Source organism: Falco punctatus (assembly GCF_963210335.1).
Source record: "Falco punctatus genome assembly, chromosome: 3".
NCBI lineage: Eukaryota > Metazoa > Chordata > Aves > Falconiformes > Falconidae > Falco > Falco punctatus.
The window spans coordinates 30,672,455-30,690,347 of NC_137582.1; the positions used below are offsets into that span (position 1 = coordinate 30,672,455).

A 17,893-nucleotide genomic window follows, 5' to 3' on the forward strand; every position below is an offset into this window, starting at 1 on the left:
AACTATTCAAGTGGTGAATGCTTGAATTGTGAAAAGATTTGTATCACCAGGGTCTGACATAATAACATCAGAATTCACTTATGGCATGACCATGCTCTAGAAAGTGATCTTCCGTGCAATTTAATGTAGAAAAAAAATGGGGAAAAAAGAAGTAAAAAGGGAAAAAGGAGGGGGAGAGAAGTGGCTAAAAGACCTCAGCTTTTGGTCATTAAAGCTAGGAGGAATCCGCAACCACGCTCATGCACATTTGAAAGCCTCCAGTGCATTTGATTTTTCTTCTGTGAATGCCAGTTAGATGTCAGAGATGGGGATTTTTGATCTCTTGGTAGTAAGCTTGTGGATATTACATTAATTTCCCATTACTACCTGACCTGGTTTTCTATTGTTCATCATGCTGTCTGCAGTAGCAACCATGGTGATTTTGACTGTTGGCAAATACAGCGGGGGGAAAACAAGGACATGCTCATGGCTTTATTGTCACTTGGCTTACCTGACAGCAGGATGCAATGAAGAACCAGATGCTGCATCAGTCAGGGAGCTACGTGAGGCTGTGTAAAGAAATGTGATACCATTGTGCTGCCTTTAAAAATTCAGATCTGATGCCAAGGCTGCAATTATGGGACTTGGCTCAGCTGCCCCAGTGGCTTTCTGGGACAAGATAGGTTACACATGGCATTTTGCTCCCATCAGAAAGCTTGTGCCACCAGTGTTAACTATGCATGGACAAGATGCCTGAGAACTTGGAGACTTTGCAGACTGAAAATGCTGTTAAAGATCAGCTGGACCCTGTGGTCTTGACCATCTTGCTCCCAGAAAACTCAGTCTAGCTGTGTTGGAAGCTTTATTCCAGCAAAGACGTCAAGGTGTGATTCAGCTGAAACTGTCACTTTAGGTCATTTTCACCTCTGTTCAAAACACAGGGGAAGGCAAGGACTTACCAACTTGGACAAAACCAAAACAAAGAAAGAAAAAGTGTACTTTCAAATGATTCAAATGCAAAGAAGAGAGAATAAAAAAGGAGAAAATCAATGGTTAAAATTATGCCGAGCCACTGCAAGAGCTAGTGGTTCTCACAGATACTGGGGCTCTGTGGGTTTGAACTAGAAATCAACGCAAGATGAATATGAAATAGCAACTTACACTACAACTGGCTCAGATTAGGCAGAGATTCCCTGAAATCCTATATATCTAAAATATTTTGGATATCTAGCTAGATAACCATTTCCCAGGACCACTATTTTGCAGGTTTATGAGATACTGGGAATTTCTAAGGGGAAAATATCAGCCCTTTGTGGGAAAAGACCAGCAGCTTTTGATTTCACTCACCGTCTGCAGCGCATTCCATTCTGTCTTGTGAAACTGAAAACAAATTTGGCAGCAGGCAGTCATCTGATTTTCATGTAATTCAATAATTTATCATGAAAAATATTAATTTCTAAACAATTACTTGTTTTGGAATGATAGCAGCTGTCATTTTGGAGTCTGCAGTTCCCCCCACTGGGATATTTTTCTGAGTTTATCCGTCATTAAATCACGCAGTGTTCAATGTGTTTGGAATCTGGGCTGAATGCATTTTACAACGTGTTTATGTTTTGTTATGTGCATAATATCATTTTTGCTTTACAGATATGAAATTCAATATTGCCAGATGTAGAAATCTCTCTTTTCTGAGCAGCTCCCCTTGATACAACTCTTTGGCTTTTGGGAGGAACTCCCCCATACAAAATCCATATCTAAAATATCACCATTTCTGCTTTGCAGTCACGACCATGTAAACGCCCAAGTCACACGCACAATAAACGGCTCCAGCTAGAGTCTTCCCAGGCTTGACTGAAAGGCTGGTGTAAGCATGCGTATGCAACCATTTTCTTTCATTGCTGTCATTCTATCACAGGGTGGTGAAAACCAGACAAAACTGATCTAGCAGAGAAGACTTGCATGAGCTATTGACCTCAGGCACTGATGAGCCTGCTGTCACCAGCGTAACTAGGAGTGTTTGTGTGCATAGGAACCACAGAGTCAGGCACTCTTGAGAGAAGGAGCTCAACAGCACTGCCTTTACACTAGTGTCTTTTAAGAAATAATGACTCTCCAATCTCACAGATATGCTGGGGAGAGGTGATAAAAACCAGTTAGCTTCTCAATAATAAGTACGTTGGTTGGCAAAGGATTAAATGGAAATTGGAGTTAGGCTATTGTGGGGCTTTGCAAAATCTAAAGATACATAGAAAAAGCCCTCTTGAAGAGGTCATTTTCCTATCTCCTTTGTTAGTTTACCTTAGAAAGGGCTGCAGGGTATCAGCTGAGTCTGCTCTGGCAGAGCTGGGGACGCCTTGGTGTGCTCAGAATTCTCTAAAAAAATTACATTGCTTTTTGGAGTTTAAATCCCAATATCAATTTTAAAATTCATTCACTAAAAACTGAAACTAAAAACGTTCTTAAAAAAAAAAGTTAAAATATGAGTGGTTTGAATAACAAACTTCCTTGTTGTCAATTTTTCAGGTTTGTTTCTTGCAGCTTCACTTGTGCTCACCTCTGAATTCTCTGTATTTCTCTGCTCTCAGTGACAAAATAAAGATTAGAAATAAGTAAAGATTAGAGGAGATCTCTTTTGAGAAGATTGTTGAAAACTTGCCATACAAACTGTTATGGAAATTTAGAAATCTTGCTAATAATATGAAGATACTGTTATGGAAATGTATATGAAACAATGAAACAAAGAGAAGAATCAAGTTTTTGACATGGTGGGAAGATGGACCACGAAAAGTGTCTGTGCTATTAAGGCCCACCCCACTTCTGTTCAGCAGAACAATTAAGCATATGCTTAACTTTAAGCACATTCTTCAGTCCCACTGTATGAATTGGCCCAGAGCCAGACATGCACTCAAGCATCCCTCTGAACAGAACAAACAAGCATATATTTAACCTCTTTGCTAAACTGGGCTGATACAATTTATCATCAGATTGATTAATGCCCTGGAAAAAGGAGAAAGGTGACAGGACAAACTTGGCAACTTACAGTTGTTTTATATAGGTTGGCTGGTATTTGGGGAGAACCCACAGAATCTGTCAATTCACTAGGAGATGAAACTCAAGGCAGCCAGAGGCAGAATAACATACAAACACATGCTAGAGGCAAATACCTTAAACCTTTCAGACCCATGACAATATCCTAAACCAAGAGCTACTACTCCCCCCCCCAAAATATCCTAGCACCATTGTGGACAGCTCAATGAACACTTCAGTTTAGCAGACAGCAGAGGTGTGGAGTGAAAACAAAATATTAGGACCCAGAAGGAAAGTAATGAAAAATAATGCTGAAGTATTAGAACGTAACTAAACCAAAAATGTAGGATTTCACATTCACTTCTGGTCACTTCTTCTTCTGCCAGGTGGCTGACATAGTCCAAAGGAGTAATGGAAACAGAAGGAAAAGAGAGATTTTAAAGGTTTGTGGCTATTTGGTTATTAAAAAGAGAGAGTAAAATGGCACCTGCTAGAAGGGTAAATGATGATGGGAGAAAAGAAAAAAAGGTAAGTCATGTACCCTTGTTTGTCTATTTTTGTCACTGAGCAAAACAGAAAGAGGTTCTCCAGGAAAGTTGCCAAAAAATTAAACATATAGTTGTTGTTATATTATATTGAAAGCCAAGCCAGGAAAATAATTTCTTTTTAATTCTGTGCATCTTTAATCTTTACATCTCACTGCCACAAGGCCACAAAATTAGTGCAATTTGAAAAAAATGGAAGATTACACACTGATATGGATACTTAGCATAACCCCAAGTGCTTAATACTGCTTAATACAGTAAGTAATACTTAATACTTACTCCTGTGCATAGGGCTTCACAATTCTGTGCATATCCCAGCTGCTGACTGAGAAGGGGAAAGACTCTTTTCCTTGGAATAGAGTTGTTGTTGGCTTTTTTCCCCCTGTACTCACTGATTGCAGTCCTCTGTGTGTGTCTATGAGAATCTGCTAATCAGAGGCTGCATAACAACCTGTGTAAGAAACTACTGGATTGTTCAAATCCACTACTTGCTGTGTGCTTTTCTTCCTCCATGGGTGAAACTTTCTAGCAAAAATTTTAGGAGGGAAAAATAACTGTATTGGGTAACATCCTCTGAAGACAGACATTTGTTGGCCTGTTTGTCTGCCTGTTCCCTCCCTACATCAGAAAGCATCCATGAGCTGTGGAGAAGTGCCTAAAACCCCAAAGCACTGGAGCAAGGAGACTGACCTTCCTCCACATCGCTCCTCTTGCAGTGACACGGCCAACAGCCCAGCTGAGGTGCCTTTACACCAATGCATGCAGCTCGGGCAGCAAACAGGTGTTGGAGGTCACCATGCTACTAGAAAGCTACAACCTAGCTGCCATTATTGAAACTTTATGGAATGAATCCCATGACTGAAGTGTGGCTATTGATGGCTACTGGTGTTCAGAAGGGACAGGCAAGGAAGGAGAGTTGGAGGAGTTGCCCTCTACATTAAGAAATGGATAGAGTGTGAAGAGGTATCTGAAGAATAGCTACAAACAGGTTGAAAGTTTATGGGTAAGAAGGGTAAGAACTAGAGACCGAAGCAACAAAGGGAACCTTGTGGCTGGTGTCTACTACAGGCCTCCTGATCAAGAGGAGCCTATTGATGAAACTTTCTTACTCCAGCTACAAGAAACACCACACTCATAGGCCCTCCTTCTGCTGGGGAACTTGAACAGCCCCAACATCTGCTGGAAAAGCAGCCTGAGACTCCTGGAGTGCATTAAGGATAACTTCTTAAGCCAGGTAATAAACAGTCCTACCAGAGGGAATGTGATACTGGACCTGTTGGTCATCAATGCAAGTGAGCTAATGGGTGACATCAAGACTGGAGGCAGCCTGGGCTGCAGTGATCATGCACTAGTGGAGTTCGCAGTCCTGAGGGATGTGGGTCAGGTGAAGAGTAAAGTCAGGACTCTGCATTTTAGGAAAGCAAACTTCCAGCAGTTCAAGGAGTTAGTCAATAAACTAATTGTCAGATTGGAAATTTATGAAAGAAAATAAAAGAACACCAAGCTTCTGGATGAATATGGTACACCAGAAACCTGATAAATGGCTGATGGTGTTGATAAGAATGACTTTTTAACAAAGTTTTCTGGCAGCCCCCCTCCTCCCCATCACATGCAGCAATCCAATGGCAAAGCAGAGCTGCAGAGCCTGATTAATGCTGCGCTGGTTTCCTCTCATATGTAACCATCCTCTGCTTTTCAGAAGATGTTTGAAATGGTTCGGTCAACCTAATTCAAATGTGTGTGTGGAAAAACCTATGAGAAGTAATAATTTTGAGGTGAGGCAGAGTTATAACTCAGTTAATGCTGGCTTTATGCAATTAAAGCCTTTCTTTACAGTGCTGGGTCCAATGAAATTACTGAAGTTTTTCAGCCTGCAGTAGATGACTTGCAAAGGCTACCCAGCCAGATGCTGCTGAGTGGATTGGTAAGGGCTGAACACGTACATCACACCCCCTTCAGTATACCAGCTAACCCCTTACTTTGTTGCAACAATACAGCCTCTCCCTGTTCCTGCTCTTACATCCATCCCGATATAGCTGTGGTTTTGCTCATCATTTGCTCTCTTCTCAGAATGGTGGGGAGGAGGGAACACAAGGCTCCCCTTGCTGGGCTGCCAAAAGCAGGGATTTCTTTATGGCCTGTGTCCTGCTTTTGATGGAACAAACCTGGAGGAAGTTTTCTGAAACTTCTTCCTTTCATGTGTTTTCTCACTGGAGTTTATCTTGTCTGCTGCTGTAGAAACCGTGTTGTACAGATAACAGTGAAGGATGATTCGACATTTGCATATGGGAGAAGTAAAACATCTTTCAGGCTAGTCCAAGAGATCTCTGAGCTCAGGAAAACATCCTACTCTTTGTTGGTCTGGTTAGCCAAGTCTGGCTTATAATGTTGTATTTAGAATTTCTTTTTGCATGGGACTGGCAAGGTTCAAAATGTACTATAATCCTTACAAATACTTACCTGTTCTTGGTTTTCTTCCTTACAACCCTTTTATGCCAGATTTGAGACTCTCTGGTCTCTCCCTGTGCATTCTTGTCTCCCCTGAGAGCCATACTCTGCCTCTGCCCGCAGCTGCTGCAGCATGGTACGGTGCAAAGCATCATCCGTCCTCCAACCCAGTGGCCACTCAGGCTCCCTCCATGACTTTTCGTGGCTCCTAAGATATGGCAATTTGTGTTCACATGTGGTGGATGGGCACACTGATTTCACCAGGGCTCGATCGCCACAGTGTGAATCTGACAAACACTGTGTTCACTGCAACGCAACGATACCAAATCTTTCAAAGTGAAAATAAATTAGCCTGCAACTTCTAGGCAAACAGGCTTGATAAATGGAAGTTTTAGTCAGCAATGTTTGAAATGAAATCAGTAAAGTGTGTATAATGATGGATGAGTCCAGAGTTTTTTTATTAAATACAATATCCCAAAGAAACGTAGGGTGCTATTATAAATGAAGTGAATGCTAGTTTAACTAAAACAACTCTTGTTTAGAGAAAAATTTTGGGATTTATTATCCTATTAGTTGCTTTTTTTCTCCCCTTTTTTTGTAAGAAGCAGCTCTCAGGGTGTCCCGGGCAGAAAGTCAAATTCTCCATTTACCCAAGATGTTTAAAAAACATCCTCTTGAAAGTCGAAACTATAGAGTTTTTGATGGGACAACATAAATATATTTGAACTGTTGTCAGTACAAACTAGGCATCTCAAAAAGTGTAGCACATCTCCACTGGACATAATATTATTAATGTCTTTGAAACAATTCAGCATTTATTTTTAAATAGCAAAGAGGTTTGATTTGCTTCCAAAAGGAGCTGTAATCCAAAAGTGTCTCCTATTATAATATTTTAAATGACTGAATGTACAGAAAGACAAACACAGCATTTTTTGAGGCTCAGCTGACTGAAAATTAATTTGGAAATGTTTGCTGGGAACCAGTTTGTGTTTTGTTGCTGTTCAGGTGTCAGCTTAATGCCTCTGCCTCATTTTCAGATTAAAGGTATTGGGTTTTATGGGCCCCACAGCCAAATACCAGTCTGGAATGGAGGGTGAGTTACAATAGTGCTGCGGGAGCACAGGTTCTGCTCTGCCCTCTTGCACCTTTGCAAAGATTAGGTAGGCCAGAAATGTCCCAGACACCCTGACGAAGATTGCCTCTAATGCTCCTAGCCTTCCAGGACCTGCTGTCCTGACAGGAGTCAGTCAGGAAGGAACAGGGCAGGACTAACGCTTGAAGCACAGAGGTCTTCAGCTACCTCCCACTGTCCAGACGGTGTTTTGGGAAACAGGATGGACTGGGGCAAGCTAACCTAGGTTGGATCACAGTCTCTGCTTTCTCATCTTCCTCTTCTGTCTTCCCTCCCCGTCTGATATGAAAAACTGGTACCGAAATAATCTGCTTTGACGAATTGTCCCAATCTGACCCAAAACTTCAGAGTTCATTGCTGCACAATGCTGGATCCTGCTGCATGTTTTGAACAGTCAAGTGTTGGATGGTTAAAACAGTGTCAGATGGTTAAAAATGGTCTTGGATTCTGTGTCAAAATATTACCAGTCTGCTTTCACCATAATGAGCACTGTGAACTATTTCTTACTAATGCTATAGCAAAAGAAAGGAAAACAATTCAAAAACTCACATGTAAATGACTAAATAAGGCTTGCAATGGAAGGACTGTTCTTTGTCCTTTTAGCTCTAAAGTATGCCTGGGAAAACTCCTGGCTTGAGAGTAATTCAGATGGCTTTTGAAAGGACAATTCTAAGAGAAAAGACAAGTTAGCTGGCAAGAGCAGAATCTAGTTTTTTGACTCAGTCTTATTTCCTTGAAATTGTAAAAAGTCCTAAAAATCATCTAAAAGGAGAAACAGAAGAGCAGAAAGATAACAATTTAGTTTCTTTTTCTGGTGCTGCCTTTTCTTGCAGCCTTATGGCAGATGAAGTGCTCGGCATAGGTGGTTTTATTGGTAAACCTGAGCCTGGGGAGGAGCTCACGTGCAGAGTTGCTTGGGGGCTGCTGACACAGGTGGGTGGCAATGGGTGAGTATCAAGCCAGTGAAAATCCTTCAACGTCTTGGTGGACTGGAGAGCTGACAGGACGCAGGGTCGTGCCTCCTGTGTATACTTGTGCTCCCAGAAACACAGAGTGAGCAACAGGGAGTGTCAGCTTTCAGCCATTAACACTAATCAAACACCTTGTTGTAGCTTTAGATGTAAACCTTCTCCTTAGCAATGATGCTTAGCCTCAAAAACCGTTTGTGTCACACCTGACTTCCGTTCCCCAAGATAAGTTAGGCCATGTCTGAGCTGGTGGACCAGCTCAGTCGGGGCCCTGACCCACCCCAGTATCAGTCTGAAACCTGGATGTGCCCCAGTGTCAGGTTGCAGAACACGGGCAGAATGGAGCAGTGGCACAGCTGGCCAGGTCCCACAACTGGACTCTGCTTGGTCAAGAGCTGCATTTGTCGCTCAGTTGAGATAGCCTAAGAAAAAAACTCCTTGCATTCCCTGCAAGGTCTTCACGGCCTGGGTGGTATCTCCCAGTGGTTCCCTGGGAGTCAACACAAGGGACTGACGCCTGTGCCAGAAGCACTGTTCACGTGGACCTCACCAACTAGAAGCTGTCTGGGCTGGGTTTTGCAGCAAACCCCCTTTTTAGCAATCTCTCCTTAAAAGGATACAGACACACAGAATAAGACTTCAGGCAGAAATCAAAGAAATGAATTGCACCCCCATAGAAGACTTTAGTAGGAACCTCACCCTGAATTCAGATGTCCAGCAAATGAGAACGAGGGCAAGCCCAGGACTATGCTGCCGGAGATCACCTCCTAAGACTGAAACAGCCCTAACTTCTCATACTTGGCCCAAGAACTGTCCAAGCTTTTTAAACTGCAGCACTAGAGAAAATACAAAAAAAAAAAAAAAAAAAAAAATGGCCATTAGCTGGAAATAAACAAGGAGACAACACAGTAAAAGTAGTATTTTCCTGTGTCCAGACTGGGTCACCTGCCTTTCCTTTATCCTCTTAGGATCTGGAGAGAGACACCCCAAGATACATTGCATTAGTGGCTATGCAGCCAGCCCTTGCTGTCGCTGACGGCTCTGCAGGGCTGCTGAGAGCTGGCCCGGCTCCGCACAGGCACCTGCAATTCCTGCTGCGTTTTCATTCCTGCCAGGCTCCAGCAGCCGTAAGGAGCAATTCCCATAATCCAGCACATCAGGACTCTCAGCTCCAAGGTAAGCAGGTCAGAATGGAGCTTGGGTTTCTTGAGCACTGCTGACATATGCCCATTTTGGAGCAATAATCCTCAGCTCGAGGCCCGTGACTCAAGCTGTGCCTCATCCATCTGGCACGTGTGCTGGCCACTTTGGGTGACTTCCTGCTCAGGGCTGGTGCTTGCACTTGCAGGGCCTCTCGGGTGGCAGGATCCATCCTCATTTTCCTGCCAGGCAGGAGGGGAGATTGGCAGAAGAAACATCTTCTTCTACTCCGGTTTGGCTGCCAAGGAGAGGTGCAAACCTTGCAGCAGAAAGTTGTGCTGTTCTTCCTGAGGGAATTAAGAGAGGAGGTGGATAAGCCAGCCTGAGAAGGGAAATATTTGTGCTGGACAGGAGATGCCACTAGAAATACAAGGCCAAAATTAACCACTTGCCTTGTGCATGAAGTCTAGCAGTTTTCTTCCTTTTACATGTGGCATCTGCGCAGTAATAACAAAATGTAGTCCCTTTCACAGATTAATTGAAGTACTAGTTAACATGTTTTTGTTTTTTTTTTTCTTTTTTTTCTTTGACATTGGTATTAAAGTGTGATTTGGTGTGAAAGAATTAACCACATGTGTAAATATCTCAGCAGGTCATACCAGCAGGGAGGACCCCGAGCACACCTATCTCCTGAGAAGTGTCGTCAGTCTCATTTGCGATTAGGGACACTGAGGCAGGGCAGACTGCAGCCACTGTGTTCAGCCTGATATCCCCCAAACTCAAGTGTCATCTATTTATGGCCTGGCATGGGCAGGATTTTACCAGCAGACACCAGGACCTCTTGGCACTGAAGCTCAGAGACAGGATGGCTCAGCTGGGGAAACCTGGCCAGGGCTAGGGAGGGCTTCTTTTTCATCAGGGGTCCTCAGTCCTGGGACAGTCCGCTTATGCTTTTCTCTGGAACAGCTTCAAGACAACTGACCAACTGGATTTTATTCAGGTAAATTTTGGTTAATTAGCAAATTCTATCTCAAAACCAGCCAAACCCAGAGATGATGTTTTCACAGCCAATATCTGAGCTGTTACATCCACGGGGGACTTGGGCTTTTCCATATAGATGAAGAGGGAATTTAGCAAGCAGTTCTTCCTGACACCATCACTGTCACAACTGCTTCCTGGGAACATCCCCACACTAACCGGGAACAGGAGGATGGTGAAGAACCAGCTTTAAGAAGAAGATGTGAGAATCCAGATATGATGGATCAGCATGCTCTGTCAGGGTTGCCTTCTTCTATTTTAAGGCTGAATGAAAAGAATCCTTTTTCTTCCTTTGGAAATAGTATTCTCAAATAATTCCCAGTCCACCTATTAGGAGCTCAACCCATTAGCAGTCTACGTGTTTCTACATGCTTCTGGCAAGCTTTAGACATCTCTGATCAAGACAAAGTCTTAGTGAAAATTTGCCAAAGCTGTGTGTCTGTAATCACATCACCGCATTTGGCAGCGGGATTGGTACATATGGCAGACTTCAAAGATTTGGCAAAGCAAGCTCACCTTCAAAGAGAGTGCTCTGAGTTACTGGAAAATGAATTCTGTTTGACTGGTGCTAAGTGTTGCGTTTTTTTCTTACAGCAATAAAACTGAATCCAATTAGAAGTGAAGAAATGCATTTTCAAAGACAATGATGAACAAATGTTTATAGGATAGCAAACTCTTATAGATTAAGTTGCCAAGTTAAAGCAACCCAAGGCAAAATGGGCTATTAATTCAGCCAGGCCAGAATTCATGCTGCCCTGAGACTCATTCTTCCATCAAATTAACCCCTGACGTTTCCTCTGTTCAATTTGACTGCTCTGAAATTTGTATTCTTTCTGGAACACTACACATCCATATGAATAAAAGCTGCATCTTCTCTGTATCTGTACTGCAGGTAAGATAGTTTAGAACAACACTATCAACACTGGAATGTCAGGAATCTGAAAGTTAGGAAACACTAGAATTAAAGTTGCTGCTGAATTGTTGATCTGCCCTGCGCTCATACATACCAGGTAACCTCCAGTACACTATTGCGTACACCTTTTCCTAAGGAATTCTTTCTTGTGCCATGCAGCCATGACACAGGTGGAGGGGCTGAAGCCCCGCCTGCTCACATGCAAGTTCTACATTATGGGGTGGGTGCAGGTCCTCCTCTTTCTCCAATCCCCAACCAACAGCTGGAGCCCAGCCCCTGCTTTAGCAACACACCACAACAGAGACACTTGTGTGTGGCTGGCACAGACCCGGTGGGGATGCTCCAGCCTGTGATAGCTGATTAAGAGGCTCAAGGGAGGACTGAGACCTCTTTTCTTTCTGACAGCAAACCTGTGCCTGTTATTAACTTAAACACTTAAGTTAATGCTCAAACCACATGTACAGTCAATAGGTCTTCTACAGGATGAATCAGGATACTTCATGCAGGGATGCCCCCTTCTGCTAACTTTCAGGGATCCTAAACTAATGAATCATGATGGTGTCAGCAAAGGGATAACAGGGGGGTGCAAGGCAGTTCAGCAGTCAGCAACCCAGACAGAAAATCTATCCTCTGACAGGCATATTCCACTCTGTGTGGGATATACACACACCTATATGGAACAAAGCAGATGTATGGAGTGTCCTCTGCCAGAACTTCAGCATCCACTGGACAGATGTTTGGGAGCAGGGACTGGTGGTGTGCCTCAGTGGTCATGCAGAGTCAGCTTCTTCAAGCTCACAGCATCTGTAAGTCCAAAATGGTCACAAGCACTCCATTACAGACACCTTCTGTAACTTTTCCTCTTCTTTCTTTGAAACTAGTGATGTCTCTGCTTGATTCAGCAATTGCTTTTCCTTTCTCATAGGCTATATTCCTTTCTTTAGCTTTCCATGGAGGTTCTCTTTGCCTTTCTTGTCTTCTTATGTCTTGAATAACTGCAGGGTAAAAATTCCTTAGTCATTATTTTGGAAGTGCGATGCAAATATGGGTTACTTACACTAAGAGTTGATCAAGTGTACTGCAAGATACTTGGTCTACAGTGCCATTGACCTCACTTTATTTTAATGCTGTCACTGTTAGCCATCTATTCTAAGAAGGTAATCTAGGCATTTCCTACTTGCCCACAGTAATACCAGCTATTTAGTAGTTGGGAGATCTTTCCAAAACAGCAATTACACAATCCAAACACTAGCAACTTCTGAATCAAAACAAGGAATGATTGCAGGGTTCTTTTGCATGAACTGAATATACATTGTATCCTGTGGTTTAAAAACATCTGTTAGCTGGGTTGTACACACTGAGGATACACAGAACACATGGCACTGTCATTTGCATACAATATGTCACTGCTGTATTAAGAGTGGAGAAAGATCACAAAAACCTTGAAAAGCCAGCAGAGTGTAAGACGACAGCTGTATAAGTCATGGAGAGCACTGTGGCAACTCAGTAAACATTAACAAAACTGGGAAATTTAGAAGGGCACTTGCAGTGAGTTCTCAGTAAACTAGCAAAGAGATGCTAGCCATGCTCACAGTGGGCGGTGTTAAAATGGCCTCGGAGGGGGATCTATTGCCTTTGTGTCTTCTTTTTCCACTATAGTGCATGAAGAAAGCTCAAACAGTAGTTTCAGGTCCCTTCCTGTTGCCCTCATCTTTACCAACACATCTGGCCTTTAGTGGTAATAGGTAATTTTTAACTATCACCAAAAGCCTTCTTGTTCATGGGAACCTTGTACCAAAATCTCCATATGGCAGTGTCCCAAGACATCTAGCACAGCTCTCGGAGGCCTTATTGGGATGGTGAAGTCCAGGGGTAATTCACAAGTGGAAGACGAGAACTAGTCTCCAGCATTTCTGTTTCTGGATAAGCCTGGGCTCGGTACAGCCCCTCGCCTCGGTGAGCCCTCGCACAGTTGGCTGCAGCAGCTCTGGCTGACTCACCTCCTCCAGTAACCAGGGATGTGGGTCCCTACATCCTCGGCACCAGCACAGTTATGCGGCTGGCCACGGGATATATCCTCAGCTGGAAGGCTGCAGCTGAACTCAGGAACCACATACTCATGAGTAAACACTGTTGCAGCCTTGCCAAGGCATATAACTCAAACAGTTATGGAACTGGTCTGATTTAAAAAAAAAAAGAAAAAAAAAAGAAGTTTGTTTTGCTTGGTTTTCTGGTGTGCAGGCTTTGGTGATTCACCCTTTTTCTGTCACTCTGATGCTATGCTTTTCCTCTGTGCAAAGATTCTTCTACCACCCCATTTCAGAGCTTAGACATTTGTGGAAAATACCACCTCCTCTGAAGCCAGGAGGGCTTTTGCATGGGGTATTGCATTTTCAGGAGTTGGGGTGACAATGCGCAGCTCCAAGCCTCGTCACCAAAAGGCATTTGTTGAGCTTTTCCACACATGACAGTCCTCACTGAATCTTTGCCACAGCCAGTTTTACCAAGTCACTTTTTGAATTAGCTGTGTACATCACCTTGAAGAAGATTGTCCACCTGACTTCCTTTTGATATAGGGGAGGGAGGGGGTATTTCTGGTTGCTTGCTGCGCCACTTGAGGTAGATGGGGAATCCCTGAGAGCAACAAAGCTCTGCTCAGCCGGTTTTCTCCTCTCCCACTTTCTCTGAGCACATGCCTGCCTGCAGCAACTTCAGCTTAATTGATACCAATGGGACTCCAGCTCCTGCTGACCACAACCACAGCTCCAGCTCCAGAACTGGGGCCTGAAGTGGCTTGTGGCTGAATCCATGAAGGCATCTTGATTAAACCACTTCAGATTTAGTACAAACCATAATTTGACAAAGATTTGTGATTTTCTGAATTTGTTAGAAAAATCCAAGACCAACACTTGGCATTTGGGTTTATAAAACAATTATCCATGAGAGTGACTAACCTCCCAGCAATGCCCGCAGGGATTATTTGACATGAGCATATGCAGCCTATGGTGGTTACGTGTCAAAACAGAATCCCTGCAGCTGATAATGGGGTAAGCACAGTATGGTTGAGGCCATTTATAACTTTAGGCAAAGCATTTGAAAAGGAAGCTTACATCTGTTTAAACTTATATCTTGAGAGATCAGGTGTGGTAACAGAGTTAGTTGTTCACCAGATCACTAACATCTTCAATTCAAGCACAGTGATTTTGAAGCATGTAATTTGTTCAAGTAAAAAAACCTACAGCACTGTTAACATTAAGTCTAATGACCAGTCTTATTAAGCCTAATGCCTTAACTGGCAGCGTTGATGAGTTTGGAGGATCAGATGTTTAAAGACTCCATCGATTTGTGGAGGTTCAACTCATACCGCTGCTGACTTCTTTTTACAACAGGATGGTTCATGCCCTTGACTCACATCACCAGGTGCAGTCCCTCTTACACCTCTAGGCTCTGCGTACAGCTGGCTGCTGCACAGTATGATCCAGGATCACTGCTTGGGGAACAGCTTTAAAATCTACTTGCTCAGCAAATAGCTGCCAGGAGTTGGCCAAGAGGAAACACGAAGGGTAGAGGTGTGTTACAAATCTGGCCCCTTTCATGTGGCTGTCCAGGAGTTAGCTGCCGTCCTGAGTCTCCTGCAGGAAGGTGTTACAACCTCTGTTTCAGAGCTGGCAGGAGTCCCTTCCTCCTGTCAGTGCGTGGGGAGGTGGGTCATGCTGCACCACTACCAAGGCACACAGCCCTCGTTTTGTTTCACATAAACAGTCTTTCGCATGGTTTGTAACATGCTTTTGCTTCATTTTTGCAGAAAATGCCCTAAGCAGTAGAGCACTGCCACAAAGTCACGTTTCTTCTCTTGCTCCATTATGTCTTCAATGGATCTGAGGACATGGTCCTGAGGCTCAGGCATGCATGTCCTCCTCCAGCTCCCATGCCTCTTGGACATGCCTCGATCTTATTCACCATGGCTTTTCCACAGCCCAAGCAGGTTTCCTGCTCACCAGGCTGGTATCTCACAGAGTTGCTGTTCCTTTTCCTCTGATGGAAGTGGAGGTCAAGTAGCTTGAACCATCCCAGGTACCTGAGGGTGGTATTTACATATGGTACGCTCAGATCTGGCAAACAGGGGCAGCCCTGGGCACTCATAGGGATGGAAGTTTTGGCATCTACAGAACCTGAGGTTTTCCAAGTCAGGCATGTATGAACTTCAGGCATCTCTAGAGCTACACAGCAGCTGAGCGATTTTGGCTCATCTCTGCACTGAAATGTGGAATCATAGATTCACAGACTCACAGAATAGTAGGCAGGAGCATCTCCAACTAGATCAGGTTGCTCAGAGCCCCATCCACCCTGACCTTGAACTCTTCCAACGATGGGACATCCACAATATCTCTGGGCAACTTGTTCCAGTGTCTTACCATGCTCATTTCTAAAAAAATGTCTTATAACCAACCTAAATCTACCCTCCTTCAGTTTAAAATCATTATCCCTTGTCCTGTCACTACAGGCCTTAATAAAAAGTATTCTTAGCCTTTCTTATAAATCCTCTTTATATATTGAAAGGCTGCAAAAAGGTCTTCCTGGAGCCATCTCTTCTCCAGGATGAATAACCCCAACTCTCTCAGCATTTCTTCACAGGCGAGGTGTTCCACACCTCTGACCATTTTTGTGGCCCTCCTCTGGATCCAATTCAACAGGTTCCTGTCTTTCCTGTGCTGAGGTCTCCAGAGCTGGACGAAGGACTCCAGGTGGGGGCTCACCAGAGCTGAGTAGAGGGGCAGAATCACCTCCCTTGACCTACTGACCACACTTCTTTTGATGCAGCCCAGGATATACCTGGCTTTCTGGGCTGTGAGCACACGTTACCAGCTCATGTAGTTTCTCATCCACCAGTAGCCCCAAGTCCTTTGCTGCAGGGCTGCTGTCAATCCCTTCATCCCCCAGCCTGTACTGATACTGGGGTTTGTCTCAGCCCAGGTGTAGGACCTTGCACTTGGCCTTGTTGAACTTTATGAGGTTCAGATAAGCCCACTTCTCGAGCTTGTCCAAGTCCCTCTGGATGGCATCCTGTCCCTCAGGCATGTCTACCACACAGCTCAGCTTGGTGTCATCTGCAAATTTTCTGAGGTGCACTCAATCCCAATGTCTATGTCACTGATGAAGATATTAAATAGTATTGGTCCCAGTATGGACCCTTGAGGGACACTGTTTGTAGCCAGTCTCCATTTGGACATTAAGCTGTTGACTGTAACCCTTTGAAAGAGTCCATCCAGCCAATTCCTTATCCATTTAACAGTCCATCCATCAAGCCCATTTCTCTCTAATTTAGTGGAAAATACACATTTTCCCTTCTTGCATGAGGCCTCAAACCACTGAAAAAATATGCTGTTAGTATAGATGGAGCAATGGCAATCTCCACTACCCCAAAAAGTCTCAGCTGAGTCTGTATTATATGTACCATCCATTATTACAATTTCAAAAACTGACATCTGAATCTATTTCTAGGAAAATTTATAGGTATGGTACCATGCCTATTCCTCTTACCATTGTTGCCTGCCTCATAAAAAATATTCCATAACAGCAATTTTAATTCAAAGTATGAACTCATAGAGTGAGGAAGGATATCTGAGTCTGGTCCTGTGTCTGTATGTTTTCTGTTTCCCTTTTCTCTGCACAAATTCCTTGGGGTTTGGCTCTGGCATAAAAAATCAGCACTAAAATTTACTTACACTGGCACGTTTATTTTGGCCTATTTTTCTTTTACAAGAGAAAAAAAATATTTTTCTGCTAAATAGTTAGGATTTTGCCCACTTTCCTCAAGAAACCTAAGCAACTAGAGGCCCAGTCCTACAAGGTTTCTCAAGTGTCATCTTCACTTAGACATAGTTCCCTGGAGACAAGGGGAAACTTGCATGACAGAAGACTGTAAACTGAACCCTGAGAATGGAAATGTAATTTTTAAACAAGCAAAACCAAAGCATCAATGTGGTTGACATTGCTTCCCACTTTGGATTATGTATTGTATATAATCCAATTTAGACCAGTCAAGGAAGGCAAAAGACTTTCGTGAGCCAAAACCCAAGGAAGGAGAAAGCCTAAATCCTGTGAGATTTTGTTTGTATTTCAGAAACTAACCAGAAAGGAAATGCATTTTAAAAAACCAAATTCCATTACTTAGAGCTGACCTGTGATTCTTGCAGTCTCCTTACACCCAATCTGCATGTTCCCTCTGGCTTGCACGCTACCGTCTCTGAAGTTCCTGCTACTAATCACTACAATATGGAGCCTCTAGCCTCAATGTTAATATTAAATGTAGTGGCTTTCAGCTGTAGCCCTCCTAGCATTAAGAAAATAAAACCCCTGCTAAAAGCCATTTTCAGCCTCACATCGGCAGAGACCACAGGGACCACCAGCAACTGTCTTGTACTGAATTTTGATCTGTTGCTTTTGCCTTTCCTCCTCTGATGTGTATTTTCACAGGGTTTGCAGCACCAGAGATACCAGAACAGCAAGTCAATCTCCTGCAGGTTGGCAGCCAGGCTTCTGCAGTGCTCAGCACCTCCTTTGTGATTCAGCGTTGGTCCTAAGCATTGCCATGGGTCTGTGCGGGGCTGGCTGTGAGACAGGCACTATGAATGTATACAGCCACGGGAACTGGAGGACAAGGAAGACCAAGAGACCTATACAAGGTGGCTTTTTCCATTTC

The 17,893-nt window shown here is 43.6% G+C and overlaps 1 protein-coding gene across 1 annotated transcript in view; it reads left to right on the forward strand.

The window, feature by feature from the left end:
• GDF6 (growth differentiation factor 6) overlaps positions 1–17,893 on the forward strand; it is a 151,762-nt gene that overhangs the window by 110,555 nt on the left and 23,314 nt on the right. The window contains exon 3 of the transcript XR_013926684.1: positions 1–17,893. This exon is cut by the window's left edge and continues 52,620 nt beyond it; it is cut by the window's right edge and continues 23,314 nt beyond it. The gene's annotated coding sequence lies outside the window, so the exon portion shown is untranslated.